The sequence below is a fragment of the Tursiops truncatus genome, chromosome 2 (genome assembly GCF_011762595.2).
Source record: "Tursiops truncatus isolate mTurTru1 chromosome 2, mTurTru1.mat.Y, whole genome shotgun sequence".
Taxonomy (NCBI): domain Eukaryota; kingdom Metazoa; phylum Chordata; class Mammalia; order Artiodactyla; family Delphinidae; genus Tursiops; species Tursiops truncatus.
Window position 1 is genome coordinate 14,363,724 of NC_047035.1, and position 23,545 is coordinate 14,387,268.

At 41.9% G+C, this 23,545-nt stretch overlaps 1 protein-coding gene and 1 pseudogene across 1 annotated transcript in view; one reads left to right on the top strand and one right to left on the bottom strand.

Annotated features, from left to right (window-relative positions):
• Positions 1–23,545, top strand: part of EFCAB11 (EF-hand calcium binding domain 11) — a 226,694-nt gene that overhangs the window by 190,939 nt on the left and 12,210 nt on the right. The gene's annotated exons all lie outside the window — the stretch shown is intronic.
• LOC117311019 (cytochrome c oxidase subunit NDUFA4 pseudogene) lies at positions 5,710–5,980 on the bottom strand (annotated as a pseudogene).

The following is a 23,545-nucleotide window of genomic DNA, read 5'->3' on the forward strand; positions in this document are numbered from 1 at the left end:
AGGTGAAAGAAGCACGAGGGAGCCATAAACAGAAACGTTCTCAGCATTCACAGTTATCTGGAAGACAGTTGAGTTCCACCCAGTCAGCGTGGAGAAATCTCACTGACCACTGCCTTGGTTTTCTGCGGCTGCTGTAACAAATTACTCTCAGTGTAGTGGTTTAAAACAACACAAATGTATTAACTTACAGTTCTGTAGACCAGAAGTCTGACACGGATCTCACTGGGGTAAGACCCAAATGCGGGTATGATGCATTCCTTTCTGGAGGATCTGGGGAAGAATCGGTTTCTTTGCATTTTTTCCCTCCTAGGAACCACCCACTGTTTTTTGACTCATGGCCTCTTTCCTCTGTCTTCAAAGTCAACAACATTGAACTGCGTCCTTCTCACACTCTGTCTCTCTGGTTCTCTCTTCTGCCTCCCTCTTCAGCTTTTAAAGACCCTTGAGCCCACCTAGATAACCCAGGATAATCTCCCTAATTTAAAGTCAGCTGATTAGCAAAACTTAATTCTTAAACCCTATTTCCCCTTTGTCATTTAACTTAATTATTCCCAGGTTCCAGGAATTAGGATGTGGACATTTGGGGAGGCCATTATTTTGCTTATTACAACCACTGAGGCATTTACTAGAGACCTCAGAACAGTTAGGCCATAGTAGTAGAGATAAATTAGCCCTAAAACAATGGATGTTCTAGATTCGACCTAACAAAGCTTGAAAATAAAAAAAATTAAGCTAGTCCATAAGTAAATTAATGCTTGTCAAAATGAACATCAATACTCTAAAGAAAGACAACAAAAGCCAGACACAAAACAATGTGAAATTTAAAATCACATCAAGGGGCTTCCCTGGTGGTGCAGTGGTTAAGAATCTATCTGCCAATGCAGGGGACACGGGTTCAAGCCCTGGTCCAGGAAGATCCCACATGCCGCGAAGCAACGAAGCCCCTGAGCCACAACTACTGAGCCTGCACTCTAGACCCCTCGAGCCACAACTACTGAAGCCTGTGCCTAGAGCCCATGCTCCCCAACAAGAGAAGCCACTGCAATGAGGAGCCCGTGGACTGCAACAAAGAGTAGCCCCTGCTCGCTGCAACTAGAGAAAGCCTGTGTGCTGTAGTGAAGACCCAACGCAGCCAAAAATAAATAAATTAATTAATTAATTAAAAAAATTTTAAATCACAGTCAAAAGTTACTAAACATTCAAAGAAGCAAGATGGTATGATTCATAATCAGGAGAAAAATTAATCATAAGAAACAGACCCAGAAATGATAGCAATAATGGAATCATCAAACAAAAACTTTAAAATAGCTCATATTAATATGTTTAAGAAATCAAAGGAAAACATGATCATACTGAGGAAAGAAATACAAACTATAAAAAAAGAAATGAATGGAATTTCAATGGAACCAAATGAAGTGAAGAATTCACTGGACAAGTTTTACAAGACATTGGACACTATAGAAAAAAAAAGATCAGTGAACTTGAAGAAATCACAAAGGAAACTATCTAGGCTGAAACACAGAGAAGAAAAAGAGTCTGAAAAAAATGAAAAGAGCTTTAGTGACCTGTGGAACAAGATTAAGTGGTCTAACATATATAAAATGGGAGTACCAGAAAAGGGGGGACAGAAATGCCATTTGAAGAAATAATGGCCAAAATTTTCCCAAGTTTAAGGAAAACTATAAATGTATAGATTCAAGAGGCTCAATGAATCCCAAGCAGAAAATATACAAATAAAAACACATCACAAGTTACTGAAAACCAGTGATAAAAGAGTTACTAAAAGGAGCCAGAAAGAGAGACATATTACATATACAGAGCAAAGACGAGAATGCTCACAGACTTCTTGTCAGGAACAATGCAAGCTAGAAGACAAGGAAAATGTGTTCTTATAGAGATAGAAGGGGAAAAAAAAAGGTTAAAGTAGAATTCTATATCTAGAAAAAATAATCTTCAAAATGGAAGCAAAACAAGGCTTTTTATCCGGGAGACCTACACCATAAGAAATGTTAAAGGAAACGTTTCAGGCTGAAGGAAAAATGATACCAGTTGGAAGCTTGGCTCTACAGGAAGGGAAGAACACTGGAGTGGTGAATGTGTGTATAAATACAAAATAAGTGTCTCCCTAATTTAAAATTTTCTTTTAAAAAGAATTGACCATTTAAGGAAAAAAATAATAGCAATGTATTGTGGGGGTTATTATATATGTAGAAGTAAAATGAATGACAACAATTGTTTAAATGACCCCAAGGGAGAAATGGAAGTACAGCTATTGTGTGGTTCTTAGGGTACATATTAGTGGTATATTACGATTTGAGAGTAGACTGTGATGTTAAAGGTGCTTATTGTGAACTCTATACTCCATCAAAAAAATAAGGCAAGTAGATACTGATAATAAGCCAATAGAGAGAAAATAGAATCTAAAAATAATCTAAAAGATAGCATGAAAAGAGGAAAAAAATACAAATAACCAAGTAGAAAATAAAATAGTAAGGTTGGACTTAGCTCCAACCATATCACAAACTACATTAAATAAAAATACTTTAATTAAAAGTCAAACTGGATAAGAGAGTAAAACCCAATGGAACATTGCCTACAAGAGATCTAATTTAAATATAAAGGAATGGAAAAAGATATACTATACAAACATTAATAATAAGAAAGCTGAGTGTCTATATTAATATCAGACAAGGTGAACTTCAGGATAAAGAATATAACCAGAGAAAAAGAGGAACAATTCACAATGATAAAGGATCATTCATTAAAAAACATAACAGTTCTACATGAGTATACACCTATTCACAGAGCTTCACATACACAAAGCAAACACTAAAAGAACTGAGAGAAGATTTTACACCTCACAGTTAGGAGTGTTTTCAAAACTAAACATTGTGGGTTGTTTTTTTTTTCCACAAATGGTGACAGGAAAACTGGATATTCACATGCCAAAAAATGAAGTTGGACCTTACACCATATACAAAAATTAACTCAAAATGGATCAGAAACCTAAACATGAGTCAAAGGTATAAAACTCTTCAAAGAAAACATAAAGAAAAAAGTTCATGACGTTGGATTTGGTGATGATTTTGTGGATATGACACCTAAAGCATAGGTAACAAAAGAAAAAACAGATAAATTGGTCTACGTCAAAATTTAAAACTTCTGTGCATGAAAGGACATTATCAACAGAGTGAAAAGCCAACCCAGGAAACAGGATAAAATATTTGTGAATCATATATCTAATAAGGGATTCATATTCAAAATATATAAAGAACTCTTACAACTCAACAATACCAAATAACTCAATTAAAAAATGAGCAAAGGACTTGAATATATAGACATTCCATCAAAGAAGATGTACAAAAAGTCACTAAACACATGAAAAGATGCTCAACATCACTGATCACTAGGGAAATTCAAATCAAAACCATAATGAGATACCACTTCACACCCATTAATACGGCCATTATTTTTTTAAAAAAGAAAAACAGAAAATAACAAATACTGGTGAAGAAGTGGAGAAATTGAACCATGGTGCATAGCTAGTGGGAATAGAAAACAGTATAACTGCTAAGGAAAACAGTATGATGGTTCCTCAAATAATTAAACGTAGATTTACCCCATGATCTAGCAATTCCACTTCTGGGCATATAGCCAAAGGAATTGAAATCAGGTACTGGAACGTGTATATTTGTACACCCATGTTCATAGGAGCATTATTCACAAGAGTCAAAAGGTGCAAGCAACGTAAGTGTCCGTAAACAGATAAATAGATAAACAAAATGTGGTACATACAATGGAACATTATCCAGTCTTAAAAAAGAAGGAAATTCAGGCTCATGCCACAACATGAACATTGAAAACATTAAGCTAGGTGAAATAATCCAGTTACAAAACTACAGATACAGTGTGATTCCACTCATATCAGAGACCTAGAGCAGTCAAATTCATAGAAACAGAAAGTAGAATAGTGGATACCAGAGGCTAGGGGGAGGGGAAATGGAGAGCTGGTGTTTAATGTCGACAGAGTTTCAGGGTGGGATGATGAGAAAGTTCTGGAGATGCATGATGCGGACGGTTGCACAATGTGAAAGTACTCAGTGCCACTGAACGGCACACTTTAACATTATGGATATGGTATATGTTACCACAGTTTTTAACATATATGTATACATATATGTATAACATATATGTATATGTTACCACAGTTTTTCTTAAAAAGAGGAGGCGGAGGAGAAGGAGGAAAAAGAGACTGAGAAGAAAGATAAAGGATTTGGGAAGAAAACCTCAGTACATTTTTTTTTTAATTTATTTTTTGCGGTACGCGGGCCTGTCACTGTCGTGGCCTCTCCCGTTGCAGAGCACAGGCTCCGGACGCGCAGGCTCAGCGGCCATGGCTCACGGGCCCAGCCACTTCACGGCATGTGGAATCTTCCCGCACCGGGGCACGAACCCGTAGTCCCCTGCATCGGCAGGCGGACTCTCAAACACTGCGCCACCAGGGAAGCCCAACCTCAGTACATTTTTGACTGAGATGACTGAAGTTCATTTTCTTTTTTCTTTTTTTCCCGCAGTGGAGGGAAGTTCTGCTATTGCAGTCTGGCCCAGTTCCCCAGTTCTCCTCTAAGACAACTCCCGTGTGCTAGAAATCTGTAGCCAAGTGGGCCTGTGGGTCTGTATGCTGGCATGTGAACTAGTCTTTTCTTACTTCCCAGTTTAATTTAGGGGAAGGCACTTCACCAAAGTGCTTAAACAGGAAGGAGAAATTACCAACACTGTTATTCTCTCTTACAGCAGCCTCAGATTCAAGCTAAAGCTACCATTATCCTTTTCCCTCCGTTCCCTTAAAAATACTTGTTTCCCTCCTGGATTCCACAGAGAAGGGAAGTTTGCCTGATTCCACAGGCGCAGATGGAGCCACAGGCTCTTGTAGTGATAAGGACCCTGTCCTCCAGGGGTCTCCTATTTGTCCACGGGTGCTCCCTGTGGATTCAGGAGTCAGGCCAGATCCCAGACTTGGATGTGGATTTCCTTTTTTGGGGAGCCCAGCAGCATGTGGGATCTTAGTTCCCCGACCAGGAATTGAACTCCCTCCGCCTACACTGGAAGTGCATCTTAACCACTGGACTGCCAGGGAAGTTCCTTTGTAATTCTTTCTTTCTTTTTTGTTTTTGGCTGGGATTTCCTTTCTGAATGATTGAATAAATGCCCAATGTATCCAATAATAGACCCTATGGGTAGTTAATTCAACTTGGTAACAATTCAAATATGACTCCAGAGTAGAGCCTTCACATAGGGCAATAGAACTCTAGCATTGATATAATCATTTTTACAACGGAAATAACAATAATAGTAGCAATAACTAATAATAGTACCAATCGTACCAACATTTGGGATACTTTCATATAACACTTTTCTTATTGACTTATTTAATCACAATAATGCCACGAGGGAGGTTTCATTATCATCCCCATTTCACAGATGCAGAAACTTGGGCACAGAGGGGGGAGGTAACTTTCCCAGTTCCATGCTTGTCCATAAATTTGTAGTCCTTTTTCTTTTGTCTTTTTTCAAGTTTCAGACTATTTATTAATCAGTGTAAACCCCAGCACAATACACCAACATGATTTCGTGCATTTAGAGGGGAAATATTTCCTGGTTAAGTGGAAAATTGTGCAGGTGGCTTCTGGAAGAACTTCATTCTAAGCAGTTTTATAGTGAAACATTTCATTTAGAAGTCTGGACCTTCTCTCTTCAGTTTGCTGTAATCTACATTCACTGAATAGAACTTGTACTGATCATTGGGACCCAGTTTGTTCCAGGGTTCTGGGTTATCCTTTCTGTTCCAACTGACATCTGGATTGAACAACGCCAGGTGCGAGACATACAGCGCTGCTCCAGTACCTCCCACTCCAGTAAATATGAAGATAGGGATCAAGCTAGGATGCCTCTTGGCCTGAATGATGATCTGGAGAAACATGGTTGCGACAGAAGCCTCGAGTCCAGATGGAGAGAACAACAAACTTTCAAGGCCTGGGACTAAACAGTCTACTGTATTCCTTTTTCTTGACAACTGCTTTCACCGTGGGATGTTCCACTGAGAAGCAGACTAGTTTGAGGCTTGCTCTGTGTTGTTGTATTATTCAAGTTATTTTGCTAGCGAGCCCGGGAAACCAACTCAAATTTGCTGAAGCACTATGGGAACTTATCGGTGGTGTGTATCCAGTTTCAGGCACAGCTGTATCCAAGTGACTAAATGGTGGCTTGCGTGCTCTCTCACGCGCTCTCTCTCTCTTTCTCCTCTCCCCCCACCATGCCCAAGCATGTGAACACCCAGGCATGAGCGCGCGCGTGCGTGTACACACACACACACACACACACACACACACACACATTTTCTCCACCTCTAGAGTTGCCTACCTCTCTGCTAACATGGTTAAACTGACTAGCATCAGACCTACATCTAAAAGTCTAGAGTTTGGGACTTCCCTGGTGGCGCAGTGGTTAAGAATCCGCCTGCCAGTGCAGGGGACACGGGTTCGAGTCCTGGTCCGGGAAGATCTCACATGCCGCAGAGCAACTAAGCCTGTGCGCCACAGCTACTGAAGCCCGCGTGCCTAGAGCCCATGCTCCGCAGCAAGAGAAGCCACAGCATTGAGAAGCCCGCACACCACAATGAAGAGTAGCCCCCTCTCGCCGCAACTTGAGAAAGTGGCGCACAGAAACGAAGATAAATAAATAAAGTCTAGAGTTTGGTAAAAAGACAAGGCTTTTCCCTCTGAAGTCCCAGCATGAATCTGGCCTTGAGTCTTGTGGACCTGTCTTGAGTCACCTAATATCCCTAAACCCATCACTGTGGTCAAGTGGAAGGCAACCTTGGCTTGGCCTGACCTGAGCCAATTGCCCATCTTCGCTGGGTGGGGAGAGGGTTTGGCTCCACCTAAACTGTGTGAATCAAGGCTGAGAAAGGCAGATTGAGATGTCGGTATTCAAAGAAGGAGGGAGTCCATGCAGGACAGACCAAAATAACAGACATTCGTTGCCGCTGCCAGCAAAGCAGTCAGTGGTAGACACTGGATGATATTTGACCACGAGGTTGAGTGTAGGGAATCTTTGTCTTTGGATTGGATGTCCAGTAGCCTGCTTTTTCCCTACAAAGCTTGCTGACCAAAGTCCTTTTAAAGATTCTAACAGTTTTGAATTCATGACTCATGGGTCACTCAAGAAACTGAGCCACTGCCGTAGTTTTACTTCTATTTTGATATTCATTTATTCATTCAACAAATATTATTGCAGCCCTAGCTAGGTGTAAGGATCTTGAAATACAGAGGTGAATCGGTGTCATGGCCTTGGCTTACATTCCAGCAAGGGACTTAATATCCATTTAATGTAGGTTTGCTTGACTACATAAATCACGTGAAGCTTTTGAATATAATGTTGGATTTTCCTATGACACCATGGATAGAATTTCAAATAGTAGCAGGTAGTCAATACATGTTTGCTGATTGATTATATGATGGTAAAGATTCATCCTTGTGGATCATTATTTTTTCTCTATTGTTTATCTGTTCCTAGACCAATCAGATCATGAGTGATGGAGACCAGCTATGTTTCTGAGAACATTGATGGAATGCTATTTCTTACAGGTGGTGGAAATGGAAATTATTTGCTATGGGAACCCCACGTCTACTAATTATTAGCGTGGTGGTAAACGTGTGTGGGAATGGGAGGTCTTACAACTGTCTTTCTTCCCTTTCTGTATTTTTGCTACCTTTGCTCTGGAATTTTAATCTTATTGGGTTAAATTATTTCTGGTGAGGTGTTCAAAGACTTTCAAGTATCTCTGCCTTTTAGAACATTAGCTTCTTTGTTGTGTGTTTTTTCCTAACTATTCCGAATATAGTATAATGACCAGAAAGCAGAAAGAAAAACCGTTTATGTTCTTGACTTTGATATCATATTCACAGCTACCACTTAGTAACTTTCTAGTTCTTAGTTTCATTTCAGTGTCATTTCCGAGGTGCCTGCCAGGATTATAATCATTTCAATCCAAGTTTCTATACATTTAGGGAATAAGTTGCTTCATTTGATTTAAACATAAGACCTTAATATCTGTATTCATACACGGCTCAGAGCTCCTAGTAGAGTTATTGTAGAGCTAGACTACTGTGCATTATTTAATATATTTATTAATTCATTAAGCAAATATTTACTGAACACCTACCACGTGTGAAGGTGGTCAAAAGGTACAAACTTCCAGTTATAAAATAATTAAGTCCTGGGGATGTAACATACTGCACGGTGACTGTAGTTAGTAATACTGTATTGTACATCTGAAAGTTGCTAAGAAAGTAAATAGACCTTAAAAGTTCTCAGCACAAGAAAAAAATTGTAACTATGTGCAATGGTGAATGTTAACTAGACTTGTTGTGGTGGCCATTTCACAGTATATATATATATATATCAAATCATTACATTGTACACCTGAAACTGATATAATGTTATCTGTCAATTAAATCTCAATTTTAAAAAGTATCAACAACAAGGTCCTACTGTATAGCACAGGGAACTATATTCAATACCTTGTGATAAACCATAATGGAAAAGAAAAAAATGAAATGAAATAAATAAATAAGTTCGTACTCTCAAGGGCTAGGAAGAGATGTAAACCACAGAATGGGGGAGAGTAGTCAGGGAAGGGCCCTTAGACTGGGGGAGTGTATTACCTTGGTGGCCGTAACACAATATCACAGATAGAGCGGCTTAAACAACAGAAATGTGTTTTCTCACAGTTCTAGAGGTTAGAAGTCCAAGGTCAAGGTGCCAGCAGTTTTGGTTTCTTCTGAGGCCTCTCTCCTTGGCTTACAGATGGCCATCTTCTCACTGTGTGTTCACTTGGTCATCTCTGTGTGTCTTTGTCTGTGCTAATCTCTTATTCTTATTAGGACACCAGTCATATCGAATTAGGGCTACCCTTACAAACCCTTTTTAACTTAATCACCTCTTTAAAGGCCTTATTGATGAATATAGTCACATTCTGAGATGCTGAGGGCTAGGGCTTCAATATGAATTCTGGGAGGACACAATTCAGCCCATAACGGGGGTTCAGGGAGGTCCTCTCTGAGGAGGGGAGACATCTGAGCAGAGACCAAATGAGGGAACGAGTCACAGGTGTAGGGTGAGTCATCTGGGGGAAGAGCACTTCTGGCAGGGGGACAGTGGGTGCACAGGCTCGAGGCTGGAGGCTGGAATATCAAGGAGGCCATGGTGAACAGAAGCCATGAGGGAGGGCAAGGATGCCAGAGATTCAAGCAGAGGCCAGCCATGAGGAAACCTGGAGGCATGGTGAAGACTGAATTTTCTTCCGAATGTCATGGGAAGTCAGGGGAGTGTTTTTTGTTTTTGTTTTTGTTTTTGTTTTTTTTTTGCGGTACGCAGGCCTCTCACAGCCGCGGCCTCTCCCGTTGCAGAGCACAGGCTCCGGACGCGCAGGCTCAGCGGCCATGGCTCACGGGCCCAGCCGCTCCGCGGCATGTGGGATCTTCCCGGCCCGGGGCACGAACCCGTGTCCCCTGCATCGGCAGGCGGACTCTCAACCACTGTGCCACCAGGGAAGCCCTCAGGGGAGTGTTTTGAGCAAGGCAGGGACATAATTTCACATATGTTTGTAAAGGATTATTTTTAAATTTGCAAAGATTTTTCTGTAGACTCCCAAGAATTCACTTGGAAAGATCATACTGATCATGAAACCCAGAAAAGTTGAGATGCAGACCTCAGCGGTTACTCTCCACTGATTTCCTAGGAATTCCTTCCCTCAAAGATGAAGGTATCAGCTAAGAATTCTTTGGAATACTGGATTACTACTGATGTTTCTCCTGCCACATACAATGATGCTGAGTTTCTGACAAGAGAAATATCTGGCTCAATTCGCATATATGGAAAAATACCCTTTTCTTGAAGAGAAACTTTGGTTCTGATGATTGGGTCTGTAGTAATTTATTTATAAGGAGTGATGTTGAATTGACATCACTTGGGACAACTTGAGTCAGGGCAAAACTCTGAGGTGTCTTTTCCATCTTTGACAAATGTCATCGCTAGAATAGATGAAGTAACAAGAGAGAACACCAATTACTTTGGAAGTCTTGAGCAACCTGTTGCCAAAAAATAAGGGATCTCCACAAAGCAAGTCACATACCTAGACCCTGTTCTGAAATAACCAGAGACTGGGCATTCTAAAGCCCCATGTACGGGAAGCCTGCACGACACTGGATTATAACCCCAACCATCAACACATTTTAAGTCCCTTAAAATGGCCATATCCATCTGTACAGGGTATTCGTGTTGCACTCAGATTCAGGCACTATACTCAGTAGAAACATATTTGTTGGATAGATTGGTAGTCGTCTTCGTGGGAACTTGTGAACATGAGCCGTCAACTTTTCCCTCTTGTATCTCCATTAAGCTTTGTTACTGAAGGCTGTCTTCTGGAATCTGTAAAAAACTTCCTCATGTAGAAGAGTATAACGATTTTGGACACACACACACACACACACACACACACACAGAGAAACTTTCAACTGTAATCTCCTGGTTAGAGACAGTAGAATTTTAGGTGAGATCAGTTAGATTTCAAAAATAACAATAGGTCACTTTTTCAGTCTCTCTTCTTTTGGAAACACACTCTCTGTTTTATGAATGGCGAGAAGGTAAATAGAAAACAAATTTATCTAGTATATGCCATGGAAATCGTTTAGATAACTGGAAACAACTTCAATATGAATATGAAAGCTTCCCTCACCCCCAAAGGGAGAGAAAATGTACTAAGCTACTCTGGCCAAATAATTAGAATTATATATGTGTGAATTTCCATATCTAAATCCAAACATTCCTTGTTTAGAACATTCCTCTAAAGATTGTCTTCTGGCACCTGAAGACACAAAATGGCCCAGGATCACAATACATTTTCACAGAGTCTTGGTACTGAAGGATAGAATTCAAGGCATTAGGCAGAATATCTCAGTCAAGTTCTCCAGCATTTTGAAGCTATCCTTGAAGGCTGCATTAAAAGGATAGCACAGCGGTAAAGTAATGTCTCATTTGCTTCAATAAGCAAAGTTGGAGATTATTTATGATAACACAGTCATCAGAAGAATGTGTTCCTGTGCATTCTGAAGACATGAAGCCTCACTTTGAGTCTTACTATTAAGTCCTTGCTGTGAAGGGGTGGTAAGTGTGATTAAGCTGTTAGATTAGCAAGGTTCTACTGCATTTTCGCTTTAAGCCAGAGTGCTTTCACAGCTGAGCTGTAATGCTCTGAAAATGCCTGCATAACAAGATCCAGACGTGGAGTTGAATCCCAAATGGTAAACGGCAACGGCATTTATCCACTATTACATTGCCGAAGCCATAAAGAGTCAGCACGTCTGAAAAGACACTGTGTCTAAGTCCCAAAGCGTAGAGGAAGCCAGCGCAGGAAATAGGTGGCTCTTTCAATAATAACGTACCGCTACAGGGTGGGAAGGGAGCTGCATTTTCTAGAGACTACCAGCGTGAACTCCAATCCCTTCTTAGAAGTCAAGTAGAAAGAATGAACCTAAATTATCCTGTTGATGACTAAATGTTACATTTAGCTCCCTGGAGTCCATGCTTGGAAGAAAATTTCAAGGAATCACATTTAGCTTGCTGGCCAAGTGGGACTTGCCACATACTTGAGTAAACACAGGTTTCCTAATAAACTGCCTTCCTTAGAAATCTGAAGTACTGAAATCCTTGAGTTCAGGAGGACGTAAATATCTCAGGGAGGCAGGAAAATGGATCAAGTTGTAGAACGATAGAGCTAGAAAGAAAACCAAGTGCACCTTACAGCAGATAGCTAAAGGAGTGTGAGAAATTACACTGTAGAAAAGTACATTGCCGCTGCCAAGTTGAGGCTCTAACTTGCAAAGTCGCCTGGACCCATGAATAGGTTGAATCCTGTACAGACCCTATTTGCCTGGCTTGATAGACTTTCATTTCCCATGAGACTGATACGTTTGGCAGGTGTGACTCTGGACCCGTGCCGAGCAAAATAGGGGAAGACAGAACTACAAGGCTTGGCCTTGGGCTTGGAGAGGTAGGAAGTGAACATGCACACCTGCAACAAAGGTGACAGCATGCTGGTGGGGTTTTAGCGATAGATTTTAATGAAGTTAGGAAGAGTTTAGTGATTGTGACCAAGAACAGAAAGGTAAATGTTTCCTTTGCTTCACTGGTAGCTTATCAGAAGAGTTTAGGGCAGGGCCAGGGGTGCTGAAACACAATGTGCTGAGTCACAGTATCAGGACCGCTGGATCTAGAAAAGTGAATGAAATCTATCAGTGACTCCATTGACAGCGTCCAAAGCCACAGAGGGCGAAGGTATTACTGTTTTCTAGGAGGATGAAAGATGACAGTTAATTGGTTATCTTTGCAAACTTTGGGATATAAATATGAAACGAAACCTTTACCCAGGATCGAAAGTAACCATCATTGTCTTAATTATATATACAAGCTCCTTGACTCCTTTTGGTCCTAATGGTTCCTCTCTTTCACAGACAAAACATTTTAGTACATTGATGTCCTTAAATGTATTCCATAGAAATTATTTTGAATGGGGAAAGTCCAAGAAGAAAAAATAAGATACATTTTATCTTCTAAATGGAATAAGTAAAAATAGGTTTCTGACTGCGTATCTGCTATCACATCACTTAGGAGTGACTGGGTGGATTTTTACTGGGTTGGAGGGCACGTTTGCAATGATGTAAGGTGAAATATGGACTCTGTGGTGAACCTTACTCGGAGTTGGGTCCTGCAGGGCTACTTCAAAGAGAATGACAATCATCACTCAAAGACGTGGACCTGGCAGGGTGGGGTGAGGCGTATGACTGCCAGTGACCAAAGGAAAAACACCATATGTATTATCTTAGGTCAGGTTCTCCCAGAAACAGACAAGGAATTTTTAAAGGAGTTGCTCCCTGGGGAAAATCAGAGGGGATGGGGTGGGAGTAGGAGGCCAGACAGGCAGGACAGAGAACACAAAGAAGCCAAGCCAGGGAGCCATTGCAGGCAAGTCCGAGCCTCAGCCTGACCCTGGGAGGGCCGTGGAGTGTAAGTTACACCTCAGACTTGATCCCCACTCTGGGCAGAGAGCTGAGCTTTCATGTTGGGTACCAGCCGGTCATCGACCAACGGCCCCCCAGGAGAATCTAAATTCCAGTCTTCTGAAGAGAGTCACTGGTGCTGGCCATGGGATGCAAACATAGAAGCCAAGGGTAAGGCATCCAGAAATGGAAAAAGAATTTTGAGGGGATCACAGAGACACCCAGTAGTTCATCACATGTATTAAAACCTGTGTACAGGACAAGGAATAGGTATTTCAGATGAGTCCAAAATTCTAAAGGCAGACACTTCAAATTGCAGAAGCTGGTTTTCAGTTGAGCTGCTTCCCTCACGGGTGGGCACCCCGTTGCAGCTGGCAGCAGCGGAGGTGTGTATACTTGGTCATACTTTTGAACAATGGCTGGTGATTCCCCTTCGTAGCTGCTGTATAATCTTAGGTGCCTGCTGAGCTCTTCTCCTGCTGCCCTCGTTGCAGTGGCTGCAGGACTGCTCTGGGGGTACGTCTGACCCAAAACACCTGACAAGCCTCTTTCTTATTCAACCTGTGTCTGGAGGAACCCTTTTTTTCTTTCTCTCCAGACTGAGGGAAGGAGAGGCTGAGACAGTTCTCTTTAAGAAGACTACATAGTCAAGGGCTAGATTCTGTGATACAAATACTGTAAGAGTGTCATGAAAATGCAAGTTAATTAGGATTGGAGGAATCATGGAAGGATTCTTGGAGGAGATGGGGCTTCATCTTGGCCTTGTAAATCAGTGGAATTCAGAGAGGTGGAAGACAGAAGGAAGGGCATCCTGGCCGAGGGAAACAAACTGGGTGGAGGCACAGAAGCGAGACCCAATATGAGCTTTAATGGCACAAGCTGAAGACTGGCTTAGCCCAAGTAAAGAATCACGGCACAAAAGGCTAACTGTTGGGACTTCTCTGGTGGCACAGCGGTTAAGAATCTGCCTGCCAGGGCTTCCCTGGTGGCGCAGTGGTTGAGAGTCCGCCTGACGATGCAGGGGACATGGGTTCGTGCCCCGGTCCGGGAAGATCCCACATGCCGCGGAGCAACGAAGCCCGTGCGCCACAACTACTGAGCCCGCGTGCCACAACTACTGAAGCCCGTGTTCCTAGAGCCTGTGCGCCACAACAAGAGAAACCACAGTGAGAAGCCTGAGCACCGCAATGAAGAGTAGCCCCCGCTCACCGCAACTAGAGAAAGCCCGTGCGCAGCCACGAAGACCCAACGCAGCCAAAAATAAATTTATTTTAAAAAAGGGGAAAAAAAGGCCGACCGTTGGTCGCCCTGGGCCTGAAAATTGGGTCATGGTCTTAAGCCGTCTCCCACTCCTGCTTGCTTCCGCTTATTTCTGATTCTCTGCCTAGTTCCCCACTCAGGCTTGCTTTCCATCAAGCTGCGACGTGCGCTGGACCATCCTCCTAATTAATACGTGCCAGGTTCCATGAGCTGACAAGCTTTCAATACAGAGGAACAAATGATACAAGCCAGGACGAAAAGCAGAACAAATAAAGACAGCAGGGGGGGCTTCGAGTGAACAGCATCAGGGAACAGGCAAATTTCTGAGACTTTTTGGAAAAGGGGAAACCTGATGTGTTAATTAGGTGTCTGTGTCAGTAATAAGCCTGCTCAGAGGAAGGTAATGAAAGAAACAAAAGGGGCAGCGGAGGGGGCTGTTCAGGCAGAATGGAAGTTATGGTGTAAGGAGAGGGGGGAGAGTTTATTATTCTTCTCTGTTATTTTATGTACGTCTGTGGTCTGTTGGCTCCGTGAGACAGGACTCGGCCTTCTGTGTTTTATAAAGCCCCACGAATAAAGAGCTTTGAGTATAAATGACATTGCAGTTTCTGCCCCCAGGACCCATTTCAACAGGAAGTACTGCAGCCTAACCAGCTCCAACTGGTGGCGGATTTGGGCTTTTCTGAGCATATCTGACTCAGAGGAACTGTCTGCTGCTGAGATGGGCCAATAGAAGGGTTCAAAGCAAGAGGAAGCACAGCGGGGCCATGAGGCACCAGAACACCCACAATGAGGGAAGAGGGCTGTGGAGCCTAAGCCTTCATCCAGCTTCAGTCCACTTGGCCGAGGGGATATGAACTCAGGCACTGGAATCAGATAGATGTGGTTCTAACCCCAGCTCTGCCCCTTGCTGGCTCTGTGGTCAGATCTTCCAGCTGGTACTACTGAGCCGAGAAAAGACAGTCTCTCTTCTACGCTGCTGCCAGATTCATTTTCCAGAAGTGCAGCTTCAGATATATCTTTCTGCTGTTCAGCACCGGCTCCCAACTACTTAGCGGGGTGGGTCCCTGCAGGCTTTGGGGACTGAGCGAGTTACTTACTCCTCCTACACCTCACTCTCTTCTTCTGTGAAGTAAGGATAATAGTCACTGCATTGTTGCACTGCTGTAGAAATTAAAGATAATCCTTCTAAAGCACTTGGGACATACCAAGTGCTCAGTTAACATTCATTTTCATTATCTGTTAAGGGACTGCTTGAGTACAAAGCCCAGCTCTCCACTTGCTCGCTCTGTGATCTTGGGCAAATTTCTTAATTTCTCTATGCCTCAGTTTCTTACCTGTAAAACAGAGTTGTTGCGGGGATTAGATGAGTTAATGCCTCTTAAGCATCTTGAGCAGTACTTGGGTGTTCAGTGAGCTTTAGTTTTCTGTCACTGTCATTAGCAGCGCCATCACCATCATCATTTAGATCTGGGAGAAAAAAGAAGGACATTGGGAATATGTGTATTGAAAACTGTCCCTGAGATTGCCTGGGTAGGGGAAACAGTGGAAGGAGCGACTGGACACTCTCCACACTCCTCACCAGGGATTCAGGCAGGTCCCTGGGTCACTGGGACATTTATGATGAGGGAGGGGCTTCCGGATACGGTGGCCTGTGGCCTCTGGCTCTTCTCTCCTGGCCTGTCTGGCTCTAATGCTGGGCCTCCTCCCATCCCAAGCCAGCTGGAAATGGGGGGTAAATCTTCCCAGATCAGCCTGTGGTGATCATGGGGGTTAAGTGGAGAACTCGTGTTCTCTCTGCTGTCATGAGTGTTCCTCAGGGAAAGTTTGTTATGTGGACCAAGGTGGATAGTCATCACTTCCCTTTCTAAAGGTAATGGGTAACATTACACCAATTTTGTGTCATGTCCCTGAGGCTGTCAAACATGTCCCCACCTCTTTGCCAACGGGATGGCTATGCAACCCAAACAGGGTAAATCAAAATCATTATGGGGGTTTGTATGAGAGCTGGGGGTGAGGGTGGGGTAGGGGTGAGTTTCTTTCTCTTGCCCTGAGATCAAGAGAGGTAGGATAGGAACCTAGATATGCCAAGGCATTCTTGCTGCCACATTGGAGAGATTCTATCTGAGAGAAGTCAAACCAAGTCAAAAGATAAACAGACAAACTCTTCATGTCATTGCTTGAGCCACTTGATACAGCCATGCCTGGAGGCAGCATCCCCAGACATCCCAGGTACCTGAGCCAATTCATTCCCTAAAACTGATTGAATTGGGGTTCAGTCGCTTGTGCTGACTAATACGGTGCCTTTTTTTGCAACCATGAAAATTTTGCTTCATATACGTGAAACTCATTTCTGTTAAGAATAATCAGGTGAAAAAAATAGTTGTTGGGAGTCAGCTAAGAGTGAGGAATAGAAAACTGAGGTACAGCAGAAGGCAGAGAAGAAGCACTGAAGCCTCGGGAAAGATCAAGGAAGCTGAGGGGAAGTAAACAAAGGCTGGAGACCAACCAGCTGGCTGAGTTTGAGAGGAGGCAGAGAACAGGGTCACATCTAAGAGGAACAGACAGCACAGGCCAGGCCGTGAGGTTATCATGGACACGGACAAGGTGTTGAATGACCTTACGTGTGGTGGCACAAACTCGGCAAGTCACTGCTCAGCTAGGCTGAGCTAATTAAATAAAAATTATCCGAATCATCTAAATCACAGAAGTCAGTGTGGGCTTAGATCCACATAGCCTTGGGTTCAGGGCCAGCTTTGGGACATTCAAGTTGAAGGATATTAGGGAAGTTATCGGACATCTCTGAACCTCAGTTTCCATTTCCGTACCATAGGGATAATAACACCTTTCTCACGTAATACGTAATGAGGCTACTATTTTATTCAAGTTATTCCATACCCCTGGGACCACAATAGGACATGAGAGAGAAGCCCCACAAGTCCATGCCAAAAAGTGCCAAACACACTGAATATGTGGATGAAGGATCCAACATAGAAGAAAAAACTTTTTAGCATGCCTATTATCTGCAAAAAAGTGTTGATTTACAAGCAAATCATTGTGAAGCCATAGGGAAGGCAAATCTGAAAAGTGTCCAGACAGTAAAATATGGAAAATGGAAAAGTATGCAAGAGTCTTTATGAGTACTTTTAAATCTATAAATTATTATTAATGCTATTTTTATTTATTTTCCTATTTTCATAGTTTTATTTTAGTAAAAGAAAATGTTTTAAGAAGTTTTAGAAGTCTTTCTTGCATTAGGCATTGCATCCCTTTGTCATATTAGTTGATTCAAGCAAGCTTGACACAGAGTCGAGGAGGGTGGCATCCATCCTCCCATTTCTGTCCCAGGACAAAGAGGCAGGGTCTGGGGGTGGCTGTGAAGTAGCAGCACAGTTAGTCACTAGAGTAGCAAGGAGATAGGGTTCTCTGGGCTTGTGCTAGCGATGGTTCTCCTCCTGTGTGAGTTAGAGAGAACAGAATCAATAGGAAGGATCTAGATATCTATCTATCTATCTATAATGATAAAAGGAGGTTATCTATCTATCTATCCACAGAGTAGGGGGAAGAGAGAGAGAGATTGAGAGGTTGAGAGAAAGAGAGAGACAGAGCAAAAACAGAGAGACAGACACAGAGAATTTGAAGGTATTGGCTTACATGATTACAAAGACTGGTAAGTCCAAAACCTGCAGGGTAGGCCAACAGGCTGGAGACCCAGGGAAGAGTTGTAGTTTGAGTCCAAAGTCCAAGCCTGCCGGCAGAATTCCCTCACCTTCCAGGAGGTCAGTCTTTTTCTTTTTCTATTAAGGCCTTCAACTGAGTGACTATGGAGGGTAATCTGCTTTATTTAAAATGTTAATCTTATTTAAAAATATCTTCACAGAAACATCTAGAATAGTATTTGACCGAATATCTGACCTAACCAAATTGACACATGAAATTGACCATCATATCTCCTCGAATGGTTTTTGGACCATTGACTTCCCAAATGAGGTCCTGGGGGTGGGTGGGGAACATGTCTGTGAGAGACTACCAGCAAAACCCTAACCCTCATGTCCCCGTCTTGAGACTCCCTAAAATAACCAAGGTGAGGGCGATAAATGCCCAGGAGAGCAACTTGGGACTCAGTCATGGAGAGTTGGGCCTTTCTATTAAAAGGTCTTTAAATTTAAATGTCTAGCTAGGCCTGGGGACATTTAGTAAGTAGATCCTGAAGACTTCCATCTTTATACCCAGTGACCAGAATATGTTGGGACAGGGTACAGGTATTCAGTGATTGTTCGATGGATAAGGCTTCACAAATGTTGGCATAGACAAGTGGCTTATTCATCGGAAGCTGAACTGGAAATAAATGCTATGACTTGTGTTAGTCCAGTGGTCCATGTACAAGACCTTGATAGCAGTCTCCTGCAGTAATAGAAGAAGCCCCGCCTCCGGGTCTCAGCTCTCCCTCTGTCCATGAGCCTTAGGAGATTGTGCCACCCTCTCTAGGGTTCTCTTTTTTCTCATGATGATCTGTATGGCTTCTTCCAGTTTTCATGTCTACAATTCAGTAAGATTATCCAGATAGTGACCAAACAGCAGGATATGCTGTGTGGAATTCATACCAATGAAAGGAGATTCAGAGAAAGATGCCAACTGACCCCTGTTCCACCTTCTCTACTTGATTTCAGAGCAATTGCTTCTTTGAACAACCAGACCAAGTGAATGATTCTTTACCATCCTGGGATCTCATTCTCTTTTAATAAACTATTGGTTCAAATGTTTAAAGAGACATTTTAAAATTACCTAAAATTATAAAATATAAATACACATAAAGAAGAAACTTAAGATCCCATAATCACTGAACCCAGTGATTACCTCTGTCAACTTTTTGGTATCCATCCTTCCAGACATTTTCTATGAACATATATGCAATTTTATGTGTCAAAAATAGGGGCCAGAGAAGCAAGAAGAACTACAATCCTGCAGCCTGTGGAACAAAAACCACATTCACAGAAAGATAGACAAGATGAAAAGGCAGAGGCTATGTACCACATGAAGGAACAAGATAAAACCCCAGAAAAACAACTAAATGAAGCGGAGATAGGCAACCTTCCAGAAAAAGAATTCAGAATAATGATAGTGAAGATGATCCAGGACCTCAGAAAAAGAATGGAGGCACAGATCGAGAAGATGCAAGAAATGTTTAACAAAGACCTAGAAGAATTAAAGAACAAACAAACAGAGATGAACAATACAATAACTGAAATGAAAGGAATCAATAGCAGAATAACTGAGGCAGAAGAACGGGTAAGTGACCTGGAAGACAGAATGGTGGAATTCACTGCTGCGGAACAGAATGAAGAAAAAAGAATGAAAAGAAATGAAGACAGCCTAAGAGACCTCTGGGACAACATTAAACGCAACAACATTCGCATTATAGGGGTCCCAGAAGGAGAAGAGAGAGAGAAAGGACCAGAGAAAATATTTGAAAAGATTATAGTCGAAAACTTCCCTAATATGGGAAAGGAAATAGCCACCCAAGTCCAGGAAGCACAGAGAGTCCCATACAGGATAAACCCAAGGTGAAACACGCCGAGACACAGAGTAATCAAACTGGCAAAAATTAAAGACAAAGAAAAATTATTGAAAGCAGCAAGGGAAAAACGAAAAATAACATACAAGGGAACTCCCATAAGGTTAACAGCTGATTTCTCAGCAGAAATTCTACAAGCCAGAAGGGAGTGGCATGAAATACTTAAAGTGAAGAAAGGGAAGAACCTACAACCAAGATTACTCTACCCGGCAAGGATCTCATTCAGATTTGATGGAGAAATCAAAAGCTTTACAGACAAGCAAAAGCTAAGAGAATTCAGCACCACCAAACCAGCTCTACAACAAATGCTAAAGGAACTTCTCTAAGTGGGAAACACAAGAGAAAAAAAGGACCTACAAAAACAAACCCAAAACAATTAAGAAAATGGTCATAGGGACATACATATCAATAATTACCTTAAACGCGAATGGATTAAATGCTCCAACCAAAAGACACAGGCTTGCTGAATGGATACAAAAACAAGACCCATATATATGCTGTCTACAAGAGACCCACTTCAGACCTAGGGACACATAGAGACTGAAAGTGAGCAAATGGAAAAAGGTATTCCATGCAAATGGAAATCAAAAGAAAGCTGGAGTAGCAGCTATACTCATATCAGATAAAATAGACTTTAAAATAAAGAATGTTACAAGAGACAAGGAAAGACACTACATAATGATCAAGGGATCAATCCAAGAAGAAGATATAACAATTATAAATATATATGCACCCAACATAGGAGCACCTCAATACATAAGGCAACTGCTAACAGCTATAAAAGAGGAAATCGACAGTAACACAATAATAGTGGGGCACTTTAACACCTCACTTACACCAATGGACAGATCATCCAAAATGAAAATAAATAAGGAAACAGAAGCTTTAGATGACACAATAGACCAGATAGATTTAATTGATATTTATAGGACATTCCATCCAAAGACAGCAGATTATACTTTCTTCTCAAGTTCACACAGAACATTCTCCAGGATAGATCACATCTTGGGTCACAAATCAAGACTCAGTAAATTTAAGAAAATTGAAATCATATCAAGCATCTTTTCTGACCACAACGCTACAAGATTAGAAATCAATTACAGGGAAAAAAAACGTAAAAAACACAAACACATGGAGCTAAACAATACGCTACTAAATAAGCAAGAGATCACTGAAGAAATCAAAGAGGAAATCAAAAAATACCTAGAGACAAATGACAATGAAAACACGACAATCCAAAACCTATGGGATGCAGCAAAAGCAGTTCTAAGAGGGAACTTTATAGCTATACAAGCCTACCTCGAGAAACAAGAAAAATCTCAAATAAACAATCTAACCTTACACCTAAAGGAACTAGAGAAAGAAGAACAAACAAAACCCAAAGTTAGCAGATGGAAAGAAATCATAAAGATCAGAGCAGAAATAAATGAAATAGAAACAAGAAAAATCTCAAATAAACAATCTAACCTTACAAAAGAAAAAAAAAAGAGGGGCCATGTTATACATCACTAGTTCTAAAGTTCCATCTTTTAGGATTCTAGGACCAGTCTTCCTCCTTGTTTGTTTCTTGGTTATTTTTCTCTTTTTCAGTCTTCAAGAGCTCCTCACAATAGTATCTCAGATTCTGGTTTTATTGTAAGTAGTGCAGACAAGAGGCAGGGATTTGTCTCAGTGGCTGGAGGAGAAAGTTGAGAAGGTCAAAATGTAGAGAGCTCTTGGGAGGGTCAAAGCACGAAGGGTTTTTACGCAGGTGAACTCTCCCTTGGTAGTGGGTTGAATTACATCCCCCCAAAAGATATGTCCAAGTCCTAACCCAGTACCTGTGAATGTGACCTTATTCGGAAATAGGATCCTTGAAGACGTTAAAGATCTTAAGGTCAACCTGGATAAGGTATTTGCTTATCTGCAGAAGTGCAGGCCCTAGATCCAGCAGCTGGAGTCCTTATAAGAGAAAGGAGATTTGAGACACAGACACAGACACACAGAAGAGAAGGCCATGTAAAGATGGAGCAGAGATCAGAGTGATGCGTCTACAAGCCAGCAAACGCCCAGGATTGCCCACACCACCAGAAGCTAAGAAGAGGTATGGAATGCATTCTCCCTCAGAGCCTCCTGAAGGAACCAATCCTGCTGACACCTCAATGTTGGACCCGCGGCCTCCAGAACTGTGAGAGAATAGATTTCTATTGCTGCCAAGTTTGTGGTAATTTCTAATGGCAGCCCCAGGAAGCTAATACACCCTCTATATCTTATGCTTTCTTCTTTCATTTTATTCTTGTTTCCCGACTTGCCTGGTGAGCCACTGAATGCCTTTTCAGCAGACCTGGGAAGTCAGTCCTGGTAAGTGGGGTCAGGCCTACTTCAGTTTCCTGAACAAAATGTTCAGAAAACATTGGAGTTTTTCCCAGAATAACAACATAATGTACAAATTGGGCCCCCTGGCTCTAAAAATTCAAACTGATAAAGGCAGTTTAAGACTCTGAGCAAAACTACAGTAGTGATTTATGGTTTACAAAGTATTTAGAGCAAAGTCCACTAGAACTTCCAAAATCATAACAAAGTCCCAACTCCCAGTACTTGTTTTAAAGTCACCTCCATTCTAGAGAGCGCTGGGGTCCGATTAGGAATGCCCAAATGATCAAGTCTCATCTCTTTGACTAAACTGTTATTGCTGCTGCTAATAGCTGAGGAGGTATCAAAGCAAGAGTGTGCCTGCACAGAGAGAATTCCCTTCTAAATAAAAATCAATTTTGCTAATAAACACTATCTTTTAGAAGCATTTTTTTAGATCTTCTTAGCTGTTTTTCTGTTCTGTACTAGCACTACATGAAGCACATCTTACTGTCTTTACCCTTCCTTTCATTATTATGCCAGCAGAAAAAAATGCATGTCACACTTTCTAAGAAAAGTTGCGGAGGGAGGGTGAGAGGCAGCGTCGTCTATGGGGGCTTATTCCCATAGAATGATGGGTGTCTGTAAGAAATGAAAATAGATGGATTTGGAAGTAGTTCTGGGGTCTAACATTTGAGAACTGGTTTCCAATTTTGCACTTTACATTATAGCAATGAATTTCATGTGGTTAAAATTTCAAAAGTTAATTTTGTTTTCAGGAAGATTTTCTATTGTGCTAACAGTTTTTATTTTAAGTAAATTGTCATTCATTTGGATTGAAATGTATAAAATGGACCAATTACAATTTAGATCTGCTCAAAGTAGAGAAACAAAGGTTACAGGAGAGTAATGAGAAATACATTCAACCGATTTTTATTTTAGTGTTTTTAGTTTCTTGCGTGAATCAGGCCCCTGTGCTGGGTGTCGAGACACCCCGCCTAGGAGTTCAGAGTCCAGCAGGGGAATCAGACAACGCTAACGCAGTGGGGCTGTGCCGGGAGCCGTAGCAGCCTTGAGGAGGGCACCGAGCCTCGGCGGAGGGAATGCTTCCCAGGCGGTGACATCTTAGCGGGGACCGGTGGAGGCCGGCCGGGCTCGGGGGCGGGTAGGAAAGGAAGGGGAACAAGATGGAGGGAACCACAAATGCAAAGGCCTAGGGCTTTGGAGATCATAAAAAATTTGAGAAAACAAAAATAAAACC